Source organism: Dipodomys ordii, unplaced genomic scaffold (genome assembly GCF_000151885.1).
Source record: "Dipodomys ordii isolate 6190 unplaced genomic scaffold, Dord_2.0 Scaffold151, whole genome shotgun sequence".
NCBI classification, from domain to species: Eukaryota; Metazoa; Chordata; class Mammalia; order Rodentia; family Heteromyidae; genus Dipodomys; species Dipodomys ordii.
Genome location: NW_012267367.1, coordinates 1,524,718 through 1,543,302, shown reverse-complemented (window position 1 = coordinate 1,543,302; position 18,585 = coordinate 1,524,718).

Here is an 18,585-nt window from a genome sequence, read left to right as displayed (position 1 = left end):
GAAATCATGGGATTCAGAAGCCAACTAGAAGGTTTTTTTCACTTTCTGAATAGAAAAATATCCCTAGTAACCTTAACATTAGCATTTTACAAGAATTCATTTCAAAAAAAGGCAATAAAGGTATTTGTTTTGGGCTTTAGCCATTGACTAAATACATAACTTTTTCACCAGATAAACCACTGCATATGTGCCAGGAAGCCAATAAAAGACAGTAGTCAATGAGTAATAAAGAACTAGTCTTTATGTAGAGTAGATTTGGAAAGATGGAGGTCCTATTGATGGTTGGAAGTTCTACTCAGAGCAGTATGGTGTCAAATTGTGAAATTTGACAATCTACAATTGTGTAGCTATTACATTTTTTAAATCCACAGAACGTTTTTGTAATCTCATTCAAAGATCACCAGAGCCTGCCATTACTCTCCTTTTTCAGAAAAGTGAACCAAGACTCAGAATGAGCAAATAAGTGGCCAAAGTAAAAGAGCTCTCATTATCAGAGGTGAAGAGATGTAAAGTATATTACACACACATGCTATACACACATATAAGATTGATTATATATAATATTAATTATGTATATGTATAATGTAAATTACATTTATTAGATTGTGTATTGTAATATGTTATATGTTAATTATAATACATAATATAATGATATATGTAGATAGATAGATAGATAGATAGATAGATAGATAGATAGATAGATAGATAGATAGATAGATAGCATAATAAATCCCACAAAATACTGCTGGAAAAACGTGTTGAGGAGAGAAGTTAAGAAAATATAATGGAGGGTAAAGTGCTATAAATATACTGTACACATCTATGAAATTTTCTTATACTATTAACAATTCCTAAAAAATAATAAAAATAAAGAGTTTGGAGAAATGGCTGCTTTCCAAGTCTCTTTGGAATCCTGAATAAACCCTGCATACTTCTAAACTGGATGACACTAGGATGGGAGCTGTGAAGAAAGTCTTTGCCTGGCTGCATTAGGCTTTGTTGATGCTAGTTGTAGTCTCTGGTCTCCAATAAAACCAAACCCAAGCAGATCTGCTGACGTATTGGATTCCCCGGAGTCTTTCCTGGCACCCAAGTGAGAATATTGGAAGCACAGAAGAGGAATCAGTTTGTGCATTACATTTGAGAAAGTGCCTGAACATGGTGATGCTTTGCCAAAAAAAGAGCTACAAATTGTGCAAAAGAAGGTTTAAAAGTTCCTGGCTTCAACTCAAAACTAAGCAACAAGAGAAGCAAACATTGGTAGGAAAAAGGAAAGAAGACGTTTGGTAGATTCAGTACCCCAGGACCTCAGAAAACAATATCAGATACTTCTGAAACAACACCTAGTTGTGACCTGGACTAATTCAACAGCATCTGCTTCATTCTTTCAGATCCCTCTTTCTGTCTAAAAAGTGAAATCTCTGAGTATTTCTATCTTATTGAATTTAGATTAATTACTGTGTGTTTCTATTTTAGTTTAGTGTTTTAAAAAATTAAATGTAAAGGTAAAACCCGAAAAGAAGCTATCTCTTAATTTTTAGATAAGAAATTTGAAATTGACAGATGTGAAGAGCATTTCTAACATCACCTAGAAGAGTGATTACAGAACTCATCACATGAGCTGCATTTACAGGGTGTTTATTGCACACCAAACACAGAGCATTTCTCACCCAGTCACCTAAATTTTGTTACAATCTATCTTCTACAAATTCCTATGAGAGGTTGAAAATGAAAAGAGATTTACCAAAATGACAGTAGAGATTTGCCTAAATGAACCAGACATAATTGATTCTGAGTTTATAATTTAGGTTAGAATTCCAGAGGGTCACACTCAATTTGCTGACTGCCTGACTACCTAAAGAAAATAGTAATGAATATAATTAGTTCCCTAGATAAAATACTATAGAATCTTTCTCTTTTTCTCTTGCTCTGTTTCTTTCTGTCTCTATGCCTCTCTCTTCTGTTTCTCTCTCTGCCTCTCTTTGTGTCTCTCTGTTCTCTCTGTGTCTTTCATTCTAATTCCTCCCTCTCTCTCACACTCTCCCTCCTCTTTCTTCTTTCTCTCTTTTTTTCTCTCTCTCTCATTTTCCTCCCCCTCTTTGTTCACGGCTAACTCTGTCTTTCCTCTGCCAGGGATCTTCAAACCAACTGGGTAATTATTATTTTTAAAATCAAAGAAACAAGATCTGTATAGTCATACTCAAAGTTTTGGAATTATATTTTTTCAACCTGTTTCTTCAAGATAAATTTATCCTAATTTTATTTGTAGCTCTTCTGCTTTTGTATTTTGCCTGAGACCATAAAAATGTCCTACATTTTAGAAGCCATCATTTTGTCTCCTAAGTCTGTCTTCGGAAGCATAACCTGGACTTTGTAACTCCTCTGCTTAATTAGCCCCTTTTGCTTTTTCCTTCTCCTCTCAGACTTAGTGTGTGCCTTGAAGCCTGCTTTTAGGGCTTTCAATTATTTACTCATCTTAATCCTCATTCTCATAATATTGGTGTCTTTTGAATGAACATATCAAGCCCAAGTCCCCTGAACTTTACATTTCCTAATATAGTAGCAAACTTTCCTTTCTTTGTTTCTTCTACCATTTCTTTTAGTAAAAACTTCACATGGCCATCAAACCACATCACCAAATCCACACTCTACATATAGTTTTCCTTGTCTTAGTTCCTCAAACCAGGATTTGCCATCTTCCATTTCTGAAAATTCCATAGACTTCCTTTTTAAAGCTGATTAATTGCCACATGTCAGGGTCTCTCAGAAGCAGAGTCCAAGCTGAGGATTTGCATAGAAGGTTTTTATTTGAACAGCCATTTATGGATTAACAAGCCTGGGAAGATGTAGGGAGCAGAACCCAGCAGCAGGTTGCAGTATTGCTTCCAGAGAAGCTAAAATCAACCTTTGTGGAGCTCCCAGTGCTGTGATGGCTTTTCCACTGTCCTCAATGACTGCACATTGGCCTTATTTCCTCAGTCACTGGACATGAGGACCTCAAGTGCAATGGCTGCTTTTGGAGGAAGATAGAAAGGAAGGATTCTCCTGAGAACAGTCAGGTATTTTTATCCTGAAAAAAAATGGGGGTAGAGGTAGGCTGGCAAATGAAACACCACAGTGTGCAGTCTATCAAGTTAAATGGAGGTCAGCATTGCTGTGCTTTGTAGGTCATGACTTTAAGTCCTAGAAATTAGACATTATTTCCTCAATATTTATTGAGTTGCTCACTGCTATTAATGCAGTAGATAAGAAGTGCTCAATAAACAATTTGCTGCTATATATTTATTTCACACTTTTTTTAAACGAATCTTTCCCTTTGAAGGCAATTATGAGATGTGCCAGACACACATGTTTTTTTAAATGTTACAGAGGAACAGAAATGTGATGGAGTATGATCATTGCATTTGGTCAGTGACATAATTAATTTTTAAAAATCCATTGAATAAAACCAGGCCCAAACACTATTTAGGTAACTTGTATTTGAAAATACAAGTCAGTTAACTACAAGTAGTGCGAAAACTGCTCCAGTGAGGTCAAGGGTTAATAACCTTGCTCTCAAAATCCTCTTCTAAAAATTCCTACTTGAAGTCTTCCCTGAGATGCTTCCACTTGGTAAGTTGTTAGACTTCCTTCTGGCAAACACTCACAGAGAAGAAAGTAGAACTCTAAGCTAAGCTTTAGAACAATGTTGGCCCATGGCCCTGGACTCATACTGTGGTTAAAAAAAAATAAGAAGAAATCTTCCAAGAATTCTTAAAAACAACCAACTCTGTGGAAGATGACCTGAAATCCAATTTCTAAAGTCATCTTCAGGAGACTTGGCAGTCATAAAATCACGTGAAATCCAGAAGAAGACTTTTCATAAGGGCATAATCTTTCCTTTCCTCTCCCACCCTCAGCCCCATGACATTGTTGTACTCTCCCCCCCCCCCATATCCTAAATCTCAGCTTTAGCATCAAGTGAGACCTGCTTATTTCCAGGAAACCCTGGCACACACCATGCTGCTTGACACAAGATATGCACAGCAATCTGTGTTACTCAGATGTGTATTACACAGCTAGGCTCTTCCTTCAATGCCAAAACTGAAGACCCTGGAGGATCAGGGCAGAGGAAGCTTTTACTCTAATATCTGTAATGTTGAATTGTGGGCACTGTGATCCTCTTTTCTTTTGGATTCTTGATATATAAGAAGAGATATCCCTAGCCATAAAAGAAATGCAGATCAAAACAACATTGAGATACCAACTCACCCCAGTTAGAATGGCTATAATCAAGAACTCAAATAACAACAGATGCTGGAGGGGATGTGGACAGAAGGGAACTTTACTGCATTGTTGGTGGGAGTGTAAACTTGTTCAACCACTTTGGAAAGTAGTATGGAGGTACCTCAAAAGACTCCACATAGAGCTCCCCTATGACCAAGCAATTCCACTTTTGGGCATTTACCCAGATGATCATAAACAAGACCATACTAAAGCTACAAGCACAACTATGTTTATTGCAGCATTATTTATCATAGCTAAGATATGGAACCAATCTAGATGCCCCTCAGTAGATGAACGGATCAAGAAAATGTGATATATATATATATAATGTGATATATATATATAAAATGTGATATATATATGTATATATATATATATATATATATATATAATGGAATTCTATGCCTCCATCAGAAGGAATGGCATTGCCCCATTTGTTAGGAAATGGAAAGACTTGGAAAAAAATTATATTAAGTGAAGTAAGCCAGGCCCAAAGAAACATAGGTCCCATGGTTTCTCTTATTTGCAATAACTAGTATATGTCTGAGACAAGCCGAAATGGTCAGATAAGTTGATGTTAGGCGAAATGAACCACAAGATAAGGATTCAAATAGTTTTTTTTCTTTCTTGCAATTGTTTCTCACATATTTATAAGATGATTTCTTTGTTGCTTTGGATGTCCGTCCCCCACAGTACAGCCCCTGTTTTCACTGTATTTGATGTTGGTATACTTTGTAGAGGGGAAGGGAAAAACAAATTGTTTAAATAGGATACAGGTGGACCCATTGCAACAATGAGATGTACAAGAGGGAAAAACAAACTTTACAACTTTGGCTGGGGGGGGTGGGGGGGTAGAGGCTAGGGGGAAGATGAGAAGGGATGGGAAGGGGAATCAAAAGAGGAGGCAACAATGCTTGATAAGAAATGCACTCATTACCTTGTCCATGTAATTGTAACCCCACTGTATGGTATTTTCACAATAATAAATAAATAAATATTTTTTTTAAAAAAGATATATACACATGGAAAACCCATATCATTTCTTGTGCCCCTGGTTTTATTCACTGAATTGTCACCAAAGAATTTGCTCTGCTCCTTGCTAGGTAAATTGTCCTTAAGTATGGATTTGACCATGTCAAAAGTCTTCTCTGGTTTTCAACATTCAAAATAACCTCAGATCCTTGGCATAAGAAGATCTGATCCTCAACAAACTAATTTCAAACTGTTATTAAAGTTCCATTGTCTACTTCATTTAGCACAAAACATACATGTAAGCAATATTTCTTTCTAAATTCTTGAATAAAAAGTACATATTTCCCAGGTTTGCCAATTTATCAGGCCTGCTCCCTTTCAACCATTCTGGACATTCATTAATTTTATGAAACTCAAAACTTTGATGTTGAATTAGAGAAACTAAAGTCTGTATCCTGTCAATAGAAACTGTCCTAAATACATTTCGACCTCTTTTTTCTTTTTCTTTCCTTTTGCAGGGATGAGGGTAGTGAGATTGAACTCAGGGATCGTGATTGCAAAGCTAATGCTCTACCACAAGACATAATACCATCCCTGCATTTTAGAGACTGGGTCTAATGAAGCTTTCTGCTCTGAGATTTTCCAGATCTCAGCCTCCTGAGCAGCTAGGATTACAAGCATGAGCCACTGGCACCAGCTAATACTTCTAATTCTTGATGTTTAATTCTGTTGCAGGCCGTCAGAGAGAATCAGTGTTCAAAATCTGAAAAAAAAGTTCACTGTTGCTACATGGTAAAACAAATTTAGGGCATACTATCAATTTTTTGGTTTATTTTTAGCTTAACTAAATGTGTAAAATATGTTACTAACTACTTAGGGAGGAAATTCATTTCTAAATTGTGAACATGGGCATGTTGCCATTTCTAAAATCAAATATAAGAAACATTATTTCTACTCCAAAAATAACTTTTGCCTTGTCTCATAGGTAATTCCTAAGAGTAAATGATATTTAAATTTTGAGCTGGGCGCCAGTGGCTCATGTCTGTAATCTTAGCTATTCAAGAGGCTGAGATCTGAGGATCACAGTTCAAAGCCAGCCCAGACAGCAAAGTCCATGAGACTCTGATCTCCAATTAACCATCAGAAAACTGGAAGTGGTGCAGGGGCTCAAGTGATAGAGTGATCACCTTGAGTTGAAGAGCTGAGGGACAGTGCCCAGGCCCACAGTTCAAGCCCATGACTGACAGAAAAAAAATGATAACCATAGACCATTTTTACATATATATTTTTTGAACTTTTTGTGTCTCCTTTAACTTTGTGTTGTTTTTTTCACCATTAGGTTTGTAAACTTTTTCACTTGGTGTTTGTATGGCTGTACTTTATATTCTTCATTGTTTTATATGACTATAGAATAACTTATAAAGACCCTGTAAAGTAGGTGGACATTTGAGCTATTTCAAGTTTTGGATAAATTATGAATAAAGCTATCCTGAACATTCTTCTTTTTTTTGGCGGGGCGGGGAGGGGTGTGGTCATGGGGCCTGAACTCTGGGCCTGAAAACTGTCCCTCAGTTCTTCAGCTCAAGGCTAGCGCGCTACCACTTGAGCCATAGCATTACTTCGGGCCTTTTTTTTTTTTTTTTTCTGCTTATGTGGTGCTGAGGAATCAAATCCAGGGCCTCATGCATGCAAGGCAAGCGCTCTCCCATTGAGCCACTTTCCCAGCCCAATCCTGAACATTCTTGTATGTGACTTTTAATGTAATTTGCACATGTTCGGTAGTGAACTTAGCAAAGTCTGAGATAGCTCAACCACTGGGAAAGTGCACTCTCCAATTACTTCATATGAGACTGCAAATTTCCATACAGATTACTTGATACGGTCTCCAACAACATTGCGTGAGAAATTCTGTTGTTTTTATTTCTTCTATAATACTTTACATTGTCAGAATTTTTTTTTCAAATGATGTCAGCCATTCAGGAAGTTGACTGATGGTAGCTCTGTATGGTTTTAATTTGCATTTCCCTAACGATAAAAAAATTTGACACTTAATCTCATACATTTTTTTGCCCAGATAATCTCATTTGTGAAAGGCTCTTTGAAGTCCTTTGACACATGTTTAAATCAAGCTTGTTATACTTGTCTAATTAATTGGCAGAAATTATTTATATGTATTATATATTAGTTATATATTTATATATATTATATATTAGTTATATATTCTGAATATAGGTTCGATATAATTCTGTGCTAGACATCTCTCTCTTACACACATACACATACATACACACACTATAGTTTGTGTAGTTGTTTTTTAAATTGACATTAATTAATTGTACAAGGGTATTTAGTTTTAACACATCTATTTCTGTATAATATGCTTCTTGATCATAATCACCTTGTCATGTCACTCTTAATGGTACCTTTTAATGAGCAAAAAATAATAATCAGAAGTAAATTAACTCATCATTACTTCTTATATTGCAAGAAATTTTGTTTGTATATATACATTTTGAAAATGTTAGTTTTACCATGGCTGTAAACATTTCTCATGTTTTCTTTTACAGAATTTATCAATTGGATTAGGTTTAAGAAACAGCTTAAATTAAATTTTATGTATTGTGTGAGAAAAGTGTTGATTTCATAAGAATCTGCAACTGATCTCTAGCCACTCATCAAAATGTCATCTTTCCCACTGTATTGCCAGGGTACTTTGCTATAAATCAAAATAATTTAGAGTCTGTATCTAGGAATTATCTCTCCATCTGTGCTAAAACCATGCTTTTAAAGTTAGTAATTTGTTGTTACTGTTTGATTTTAGAGCCTGTACTTTATATATACCAACATTGTTTTTTACTATATTTTCTTTGATATTTTTGGACCTTCATATCTCTATACATCTTAGAAATTACTTTCTAATTTCCACAAAAAAAATAGCCATATAGGATTTATAATTAGAATTGTTTCTGTAAGTCCGTGTTTGAACTTGCCATATATTTCCATCAATTTAGACCATTTGGAAGCTCTCTTCTTCATAATAGTTTGTAGTAGGCAATGACTTTTGTCATTGCCAAAAAGATCTTTTTGGTGTGTATGAATAAGATATTTTTAATATCCAATATCTACCATTTTGCTGGAAAGCAGAAATATAATTGGATTCTAAGCATTGTTCATTAAACTATTACATTTGTATTTTTATGAATAGTATTTTGAATGTTTGATGTATAAAATTAATGTATAGACATATAGACTTTTCATTTATTCCTTTTACTTTATATTATGTGCAACCACAGGTAATATTACTAGATATCAATTTCTCATATCATATTTTTGGGAAAAATAATTCACCATTAAAAATCAAGTTTTTAAAACCTGTATCTTATGAAATATAAAAGAATGTTTTGGTTTTTAATTTTTTCTCCTTTACTTGGGTTTTATCATTGGTGGTAAGTTTTATTAAATGCCCTTTACATCTATTAATATCATCATATGATTGTTATCCTTTCTTGTTCATTTGTGACCTATTTTCAAATATTAAACCAACTCTCAATTCTTGAAATCAGCTCAATATGACTATAAATTGTAATATTTTTCAATATTTCTGGATTTAATTTTCTAATACTTTAGGTTTTGTTCCATGCAAGTCCATGAGATGTTGGCCGAAATTGTATTTTTCTTTCCAACATGGGTTTTGTCAGATTTTGTATTAAGGCTATAAAACTAGTTTGCAAGTGTTTCTTATTTTTCAACTCTCTAGAAAAAGAAAAGATTGGAGTTTTCTTTTCCTTGAATGGTGGACTTCATCAATAAAAGCATCTGGCTCTTTGAATGTCATTGCAGAGTATTTTAAATTAAGATTTGAGCAATTTTATTCATCTGTGCTTTTATTTCTATATTAGCTTTGGGTAATTATGTTTAAATGAAAACTGTCAAAAGTACACTGAAGCCTTCTCTAATATTTTCTAATCAATAAGATATGTATTGGTGTGTTCTTTTTCATTGTTGATTCTGATGTTATATGACCTTGTGTCTTGATAAAGGTCAAGAATTTACCAATCTGTTATTGATTGTTTTTAGTGAAAATTTTATGTAAGGAAATTTTAGATTCTAAGCATTTGTAAAAAATAAATAAATAAAATAAAACAACAATTCAGAATAGCTACTTTTACCCATCATCCCCATGACAACATTATTCAACAACTTTCTAGCAATACACTCAAGATATTATTTCATCTGTCAGATATAGTATTTCTCAAGGTACTTTCTTTTTAAAGATTTTATTAGCAAAGTTGACTGTACAAAGAGGTTTCCTGGTGGTATTTAGCATGGTCATATAATATACTTTGATCAAATTCACTCCAGCTTTATTTCTCATTCTTAACCACCTTCCTTCCTGCCCTCTTTTTTCCCACAGATTTTAGTGGATTTCATTAGTCTAATTTCATTTATACATAGAGAGATATAATATACATCAGGCTACTGTTTTCTAATGTCTTGACAGGTACATTAAGTAGCTTTTTATTCTTGTGTGTGTAATTTACCTAGATATGTATAATTTTTCTTGGTGATTGATATCAATAAAACTTATTCTCAAATGATCAGACATGATCAAATCCAATGTTCTAACATTCAAATCCTTCACAAATTATTACCAAACAAAGTCTATTTGAAGAGAATTATAGATCATACTTTCTAGTGGGTTTCAGAGTAGATTACCTTTTTAAGTGATTTAGGTATTTAGAGTTAAGAATAAACTCTCACTTAAAAACCAAGTGTTTGTTTTATACTAAAGTCAATTTTACTGATTAGTGTACACTTTATGATAGATGTATGCAATTAAAAATCAGATGAGTTTTGTGAAGAATAGCTCTTGGGCAGGATTAATGAACCATGAAATCTTATTAAGGTACATTTTTAAGGCTCTAGATGAGTATTAAAGATGAGAGAGAACTTCAACCAAGGAGAGATTGTTTCAAGTGAATTTAATTAAAAAGTGATAGCTTTCACCTCAACATAACACATTCAAAGATAAATCTAATTATCAGATCCAGTCTTATTTTAAAAACTCTTCCAGGTCATGCCAACTTTGTGCTTGCATGGCTCCAATCAGAAACTTTTGAAAAGTGTTGATCATCAAAATGACAGGAAAATGTTTTTGTTGTTGTTGTTTTAGTTATATTTCCTTAGAATACTGCAATATCTTTGGATATATCAAGAATAATCTTCTGTAATTCATAATTCAAATAAGACTAAGTCTCTCAAATTTTCTAATTGTCTCACTTTAATTCATTCACTAAATCACCACTTGAAATTTTACTGAATAACACTGAAATTGGGCAAGAAAATGAGAAGATAAATGGGATGTGGATGTAGTTTTTTTCATAGGGTTAATTGTTGTTTATCAAGCACACTTAGGCTTTTTTAAATCACACATTCAAGAACTTAATAAAAATTTGGATTCTAATAAAATTGTGGATATGCTTGGACAGTGATAAATAGCTTATAGACAGAAATATCCAACAAGATGACTGTAGACTTCTGTATTTTATTCTGTGTACTAGTTGGAAGCTTTATAGATTTCATCCTCTTTCCCAAAATGAAAGGTGTCCACAGACCCAGTATAGAACTGTAAGCTCCTTCAGGGAAACCGCATCCATCCATAGTGATGATAAAGAGAAGCATACAGGCACTTTGGTGATGTTGGAAATATGTGGGAGTCCAGGCTTGGGCCACAGGAAGGCTTGGTGAACTCAGCTAGGAGAGCAGACACAGTGTCCTAATGGAGAAGACGCTTGGACTGCATTCTGCAGAATGATCTCAGGGTCAGCAAGTCTCTCTGGAACTTCAGTTTCTTCAGTTGTAAAGTTCAGGTTAAAGTCATTTTATGATATCATTGTATGGACTTCATATGATCTCATCAACTAATTTCCTCTCATTCATTGGCACCTCTTAATCTCAGTTTTATCATCCCATTACTGGAAGGCTTTTCTCCCAAATAGACATACTTAGACCTAGTCTAGCAGACGAAGAAGGTCCAGGTTCTTATAACAGTGCAAGGAAGAGACCATGAGTGGAAGTATATTCCACTGGAACAGACACGTTTGGAAAAATCTCTTGTCCTCAGTCCCGATCTCTGCTATGTCTACATATTTTGGCAACCAGGAGGGGAAGACTGACATCCATGCTCCCGAAACTGTGGGCAGGGTCGGCAAAGAGCGACCATGCAAGGCAGGAACACATGAAAACATTTCTCAGAAAACAGCACTTCTTCTATTTCCATTGAGGCAATGTTTTGTTTTTGTTTAGGGATCCTAGAAACAGTGGATGAACAAGCTGCATTGGGTCATTAAGTCTTTCCTCCAGAGAGCTTAGGAGTTCCTACGACATATTCATTCAATTCTTTTTCAATGTTATGGGGATACTCCACTCCACTTTGAACAATTGTCCTAGCATGGTTGTAACAGTGGGAGAAAAAGAAATAGAATCTCCAACAGAGAAGGTTTGTAAAATAAATTGAGAGAAGTTAAATTTATACATGCTGAAACTGAGTAAGGATAATGAGAATTCTATTTCTCTAGGATAAAACACTATTTCATAATGTGGGTTAACCAAAGATCAAAAAGCTATTATTACTTTTCTACTTTCTAATTCTAAATACAATATTTAATTTTATGAACTACTTTTGACTTTTAGAGGGAAAAAACTGAGTTTTTAACATACTGAATGTTACTTTAAGCAATATAAGCTTGTTAGTAATTCATTATCATGTGTTTATTATAGAGTAATATATATTATATATAAAAGTCATACATGTATCTACTAAGAAGTATCTATAGAAACATAAATAGATCCTTTGTTTTATTATATGTTTCACTGTTTATCAAGTCATTATATTAAATATTTTGTTTAAATATTTCCTATCACTCATCATGAAACACTAATTATTTAATCCTTATTATAGATAAATAACAAATCACAAAAAATCCCTGAACTTTAAAGCTTAAAGAGGAATCATCTATTAAGGGCATTGGGTAAATGCCAAGAAGTGGGATTACTGGGTCATAGGGGAGCTCTATGTGGAGTCTTTTAAGGAACCTGCTTTCTAGAGTGGTTAAACCAGTTTACACTCCCACCAACAGTACAGCAGTGTTCCTTTTTGGCCACATCCCCTCCAGGATCTGTTGTTATTAGATTTTCTGATAATTCTAATTGGGGTGAGGTAGAATCTTAATGTTGTTTTGATTTGCATTTCTTTCATGGCCAGAGATGTTGAGCACTTCTTCATGTGTCTATTAGCCATTCTTAATTAAGCTATTTTTCTTTGTTGTTGTTGTTTTTAATATACTATGTGATGTCTTGTTTCTTTTGTATTCCCCCCTATGTTTTATCCCCTGTTGTCACTATATTTGATTTTGGTGCCCTGGGTATGTAATACATTTATCTGAATTAGGGAAGAGAAGAGAAACAACAAAAAAGTGGGACAAAGAACAAAAGGGGAACCAATGCAACAGCGATACAAGAAAATATGCTGGAAATGATATGTAAAACTGGGGGTGTAGGGGAAGGGAAAGAGGAAGAAAAATGAGAGAGAGAGTAACAAGATCAACAAGAAATGTACTCACTTCCTTACTTGTGTAAGTCTATCCCGTGTACATCACCTTGACAATAAAATAAACAAAATAAATAAATGAAAATATGTAACAAAAAAGGGAATCACCTTGTTCATTGAATAACTGTACATGGTAGAATGAATGTTCTTTTAGTTGTGGTTATTGTTCATTTATTTGGGATTTTTTGTTTGTTTCTTTGTTTGTTGGCAGTATTAAGTCTGGAGCCCAGATTTTTACTTTTGATTATTTTTTTAAATTTAGAACCTCATTCTTTTTGCTTGGGGCTGGTCATGGATTAAAATCCTTCTACCTGCCTCCCAAGTTTCTGGGATTACAGAAATCACATCTGGTACCAACCAGTACCATTACGCACAGCTTGTCTGTTGAGAAGTCACTAAGTTTTTCCTGGTCTGGTCTTGGATTGCTATCCTCCCCATCTCTGCCTCTCAAGTAGCTGAGATTATAGACATGAGCCACTGTTCTGGAAAGAAAGAAAATTTGAAGCTCAGATCCACCTTTTATGAAAATCTGGACCATTAACTTTTGTGTTGTATCTGTGCATCGCCCAGCAATGTGCTAAGCAATTATGCGGAATTCAAATTTTTTAAATGAATCTTTCTTTTTTAACAGGACACAGAAAGTGTGTGTGCGGACAGGGAGGTTGGCTTTTATGTGCCTAAAGAACTTGCTTCTGCCATGCAATTCTTGGAAAGTATGGAGTGCAGGTTTAAGAACCTTGTTGATTTGATCTAAATAGTTTTTTTTTAATATATTACATAACATTTTTATGTATATGCCTCAGTGCCCTTCAACTCTAACAATGGAAATTTGAATGTTATGTGTGCTTCATAAAATACTTATAAAAATTGATTAAATAGATATCTGAAAGGCAACTAGAATAATGTTGAAAAGACAATATAGACTCATCAGTAATTAAAGTACATGATTGCATACTTACATTATATTAATATGTATGAATCCTCTCATTGTACAGATTACTTTATTAATATTACTTTTATAACTGCTAATCATTTGATCTGAAAATGCTATTTATTCCTTTTGAATCTAAATATCTTAGTTTCTTATTGTTCTTTCATTGAATGAGAGAAATGATAGTATTACTTTCCAATCATATTGTAACTGAATATATTAGACTGTGCCCTTTTATTCAAGATTTGAGAAGAGATTACAAGTAATAGAACTAAGTCATGATAGATATGTAAGAAGATGAGTGGGAAAGGATGCTTTCTGTCTTCTCTGAAAACTCCAGCCACGTAAATGGGGGATACCTTCCATACACAAAAAAGTGTGGCTTTCATCCTCTCCTGAGAACAAGATCACTTGGATTTTTCAACAACTTCAAAGGATAAACCATGCTTTAAAGTGAGTCAATTGACATTGAAATGCTTTTCCAGTGGGAGTTTATAGATTACATGTTGTTGACTTTTTCAGCTATCTATTAGTGCTTAAAATTTATCCCTTATGATGACTATTTCAAAAATGCTGTTGAATATAATGAAGGAAAACCAAATCCCTTGTCAATCCAATATTCAATGGTAGACATAATTAACACTGGGCTGTGTTTATTTTTCTTGCTTAAGTATGAACATTTGCACTATGACTGTCATCTCTGTTATTTTACACACATGATGATGATCCTGTAACACTTGTTCACTTAGTGATGCATTGCGTATGTCCATCTTAGTTCAGAAAATATAGCCTCCACATTTTAGTTAACCATTGTCCTAATTTCTGCACACTTATTTTACATACAATCTATATGCTAATCAGTGATACTAGGATAGACATCTTATGTATAAACAAATTCTAATTGAGTGTGAATATGGCCTGGTTCTGTAAGATAAACACTTGAGTAAGGAATTGTCCCAATGAATACCTTAGAATACATTGAGCATAATTGGCAATGAACGTATGGATATAGATCATTGAACAACTCAGTTTTGGTTTTATATTTGTGTAGGAAAATCAATAGAACTTACAGTCAAATTCAACTACATAAAATAGGGAGATGCCAAACAGTGTAGGCTGCCTGTTTAGAAAGCGTAGGTCCCTGAGTTCAAATATCATAACCACAGAAATATAAAGGATAAAAAAGGATGTTGGATGTTGGTGTCTCATGCCTATAAATCTAAGTGCACAGAAAAATTTAAGTTCTGAGGATTGCAATTCAAAACCAGTCATGATAGGAAAGTCCCATGATACTCTTATTTCTAATAAACTAGCAAAAAGTCAGAAGCAGAGCTAGAAACTCAAGTACTAGAGTGCCAGCCTTGAGTAAAAAAGCTAAGTAAAAATGTGAGGCCCTGAGTTCAAGCCCTAGTACTATTACCCCTTAATACCCCCCACTCCAGATCAAAAGACCAAAGCTATGAATGATATGCATAGAAGAAGGAGAAGAGGATTCATTAGATAATAAGGAAAAATTTCCAAAACTCAAGAAAGAAGTGGTGAGTCAGGTATAGGAGAATTTTACAATTTTTAAAAAAAGGTTGGAAAAAAAATTCTCCATATCATGTTATAAGTTAAACATTAAGTGTGTTGAATAATGGGGAAACATTGAAAGCTATAAGAAAGCTTGAAAGGAAACCCCATCAGAATGACAGTATATATTTCACAACAGAAACTGAAACCAAAGACGGAATGAAATGAGTTATTCCAAGCCCTGAAAGAAAATAACTGCCAACACACATTATCCAGCTAAACCAGCATTCATAAAAGAAGAAATTTCCATAAACAATACCTGAAATATGAATAAGCACTAAACTAGCACTGTAGAAGAAGATAATTGAGATCTTACAGACAGATGAGGAATACAAATGCAACCATGAAAATATGAGACAGAATAAATCTCACCAGAGGAGTCAAAACTCAAATGAAAGGCAATCATTTCCTGTACAGTCAGGAATGTGGCTAGGTGTCACCATCCCTATTCTTGTGCAATGTTGGCCTAAATTCTAAACCACAGCAATAAAGCAAGAAGAAAATTCAACTTATCCCTATTTGTACATGATATGATTTTTTTAAAAGCTCACCTGTGATCAAATACTTTCTTTAAAGTATCAGCACATAAAATCTGCCTAAAAGATCAGTAGTTTCTCTACATATTGATAATAAGCAGAGAGGGGGGAAAATCATTTTAAGGGTTAAATATCATCCTGTGGTGTTTACAAGTCACATATTCTTGATCTGCTTACTGAATGACAGTCACTTAGGTTGCTTCCATATCTTGCTCTTGTAAGCAATGCTGCAATAAATGTGTGAGAGCAGATGTCCCTTCAACTTCTTGGTTTCAACTCAGAAATCCCTCACTTGAGGGACTATTGGGTAATATGGCAATGCTGTTTTCAGTTACCTGAGCTACTCCATATTGTGTTCCCTATGGATACATTAATTAACATCCCAGCCACAGTGTGGAAGGGTTTCCTTTGCCCACGCCATTGCGAGTACTTGCTTAATCTTTGTGATGAAAAGTCTTTCTAACAGACATGAACTGACATCTCATTTTGGTTTTAACTTGCATTTCCTTCATGACTAGTGATAATAAACACTTTTGCTCTATGTGTTGGCCACTTGTCTACTCTCTCTGTCTCTCTCTGAGTCTCTCTCTGTCTCTCTCTATGTCTCTCTTTGTCTTTCTGGCTCTGTCTCTCTGTCTCTGTCTCTCTCTGTCTCTCTCTCTCTCTCTCTCTCTCTCTCTCTTTAGTCAGTTGTGGGGCTTAGATTCAGGGCCCGGGTGTTGTCCTTTTGCTCAAGGCTAGCACTCTACCACTTTGAACCATAGCTTCACTTCCCATTTTTTGGTAGCTAATTGGAGATAAAGTATCTCACAGGCTTTTCTGCCTGGTCTGGCTTTGAACTGGGAACTGCGATTCTCGGATGTCAGTCTCCTGACTAGCTAGGCGTGAGCCTCCAGTGCCCAACTGTCCACTCTCTTTTGAGGTATGCCCATTTTCTTTGCCTATTTCTCAGTCAGGTTGTTCTTCTATCACTGTCAAGTTTGTTTGCATTCCTTATGCATTTAGATGTTTTCATTTTATCAGATGTATAGTTTGCAAGTATTTTCTCATCTAAGAGTTTCCTCTTCACTCTTTTGAATATTTGGATTGCTGAGTAGGTGCTTTTAAGTTTAAAAAAATTTCTTTGTTGTTGTTGTTGTTGCCTGTGCTTTTGAAGTCATAGTTATCTATGTTACAGAGCTTTGTCCCAATGGACTTTCTTGTTTTCAGGCCATCTTTTATCCACTGAGGAGATGTGCTTTAATAATAACTTGATCCTCTATCCCTCCAGGAAAGGAAGATGAAAATAAAAAAATAATAATATTTGAAGTAGATCTCATTTTGAAGTATACAAATATGTAGTTTTCCCTGAACCCTGATGATTTTCCAAAATATAATTTTCCTCTGTGTCTTTTATAAGTTAAGTGCCTTAAATTAGTAAAATTGAGTGAATTCATATTGAAAGAACTGAAGTACTTCTGGTAAAAGCATAATGAATGAACTAAAACTGACAATAAATAAAGTTTCTAAATTTTTCATTTTTCTAATGAATTTCAGATTTTTATGCATAACCTGGCTTGCCTGAATCTCACTTTCAACACTCATTATGCTACAAAAATTATCAAAATAGGGGCTGGGAATTTGGCTTAGTGGTAGAGTGCTTGCCTTGCTTGTCTGAGATCCTGGGTTCAATTCCTCAGCATCACATAAGCAAAAAGAAAAATGGCAAAAGTGGTGCTGTGGCTCAAGTGGTAGAGCACTAGCCTTGAGCTGAAGAGCTGAGGGACAGTGCCCAGGCCCAGAGTTCAGGCCCCACGACCGGACCCCCCAAAAATTATCAAAATGATGTGCTCAAAGTTTGAGTTAATTATTAATAACCTTTTTCCTGAGTACTTATGTAAAGAAAAAAATTGAGATTGGAAAAGATTTTAAAAGAAGTATGAAATGAATTTCTGTTTCCTTGAAACACATAATTTAAATGAACAAACTAAATGAAAACATCTGCCTGGCCAGATACATCAAATACATATACATATATGGGTGATAGAAAATATATGAAGAGATTAAAAGTAGAAGTCATATTGCCCATCGTAGCAACACAGACTGGCTCAATCTGCACTCTCCTTCAAGATGTCTTCAGTACATAGCAGGGAACTCTTTATCAGAACTGTATTTTGGTATGTTGATTTTTTTTGATATGTTGGTTTTGTTGACACAAAAGAAACAAATATATTTGAGCCATAGAATATTTTAAGTTGGATCAATGTCTTCATCTCTAGATGAACTCTGTGAGAGTAAGGACTCTATACAATGTGTCTTAATACAGTGCTTAAAAGTTCCCTTTTCTCATTGCAGTACTTATCAGCTTCATCTCAGCACAGATTTATTCAGTTTTGGGTGACAAGCAAGACCATCATGAAAACAAAGAACATATCTGAAGCCTAAAGCATTAATCACAATGAGCAGTATATACAACATGGAAAACTAAAGGTTTAACTCTGATTTTTTTAAAAAAAGCACTTTCGTGAGACAATTTTTATCACAAAATGTAATCCTCATTTTAAATTTCACTGTAGATGCAAATAGTTTTTTTTCCATCTATTTAATTATAGAATGGAAAAACCAACTTTTTTAAATTTATTTTATTTTATTTGTGAACATACTGTACAGAGGGGTTACAATTACATGGGCAGGATAATGCGTACATTTCTTACCAAGCA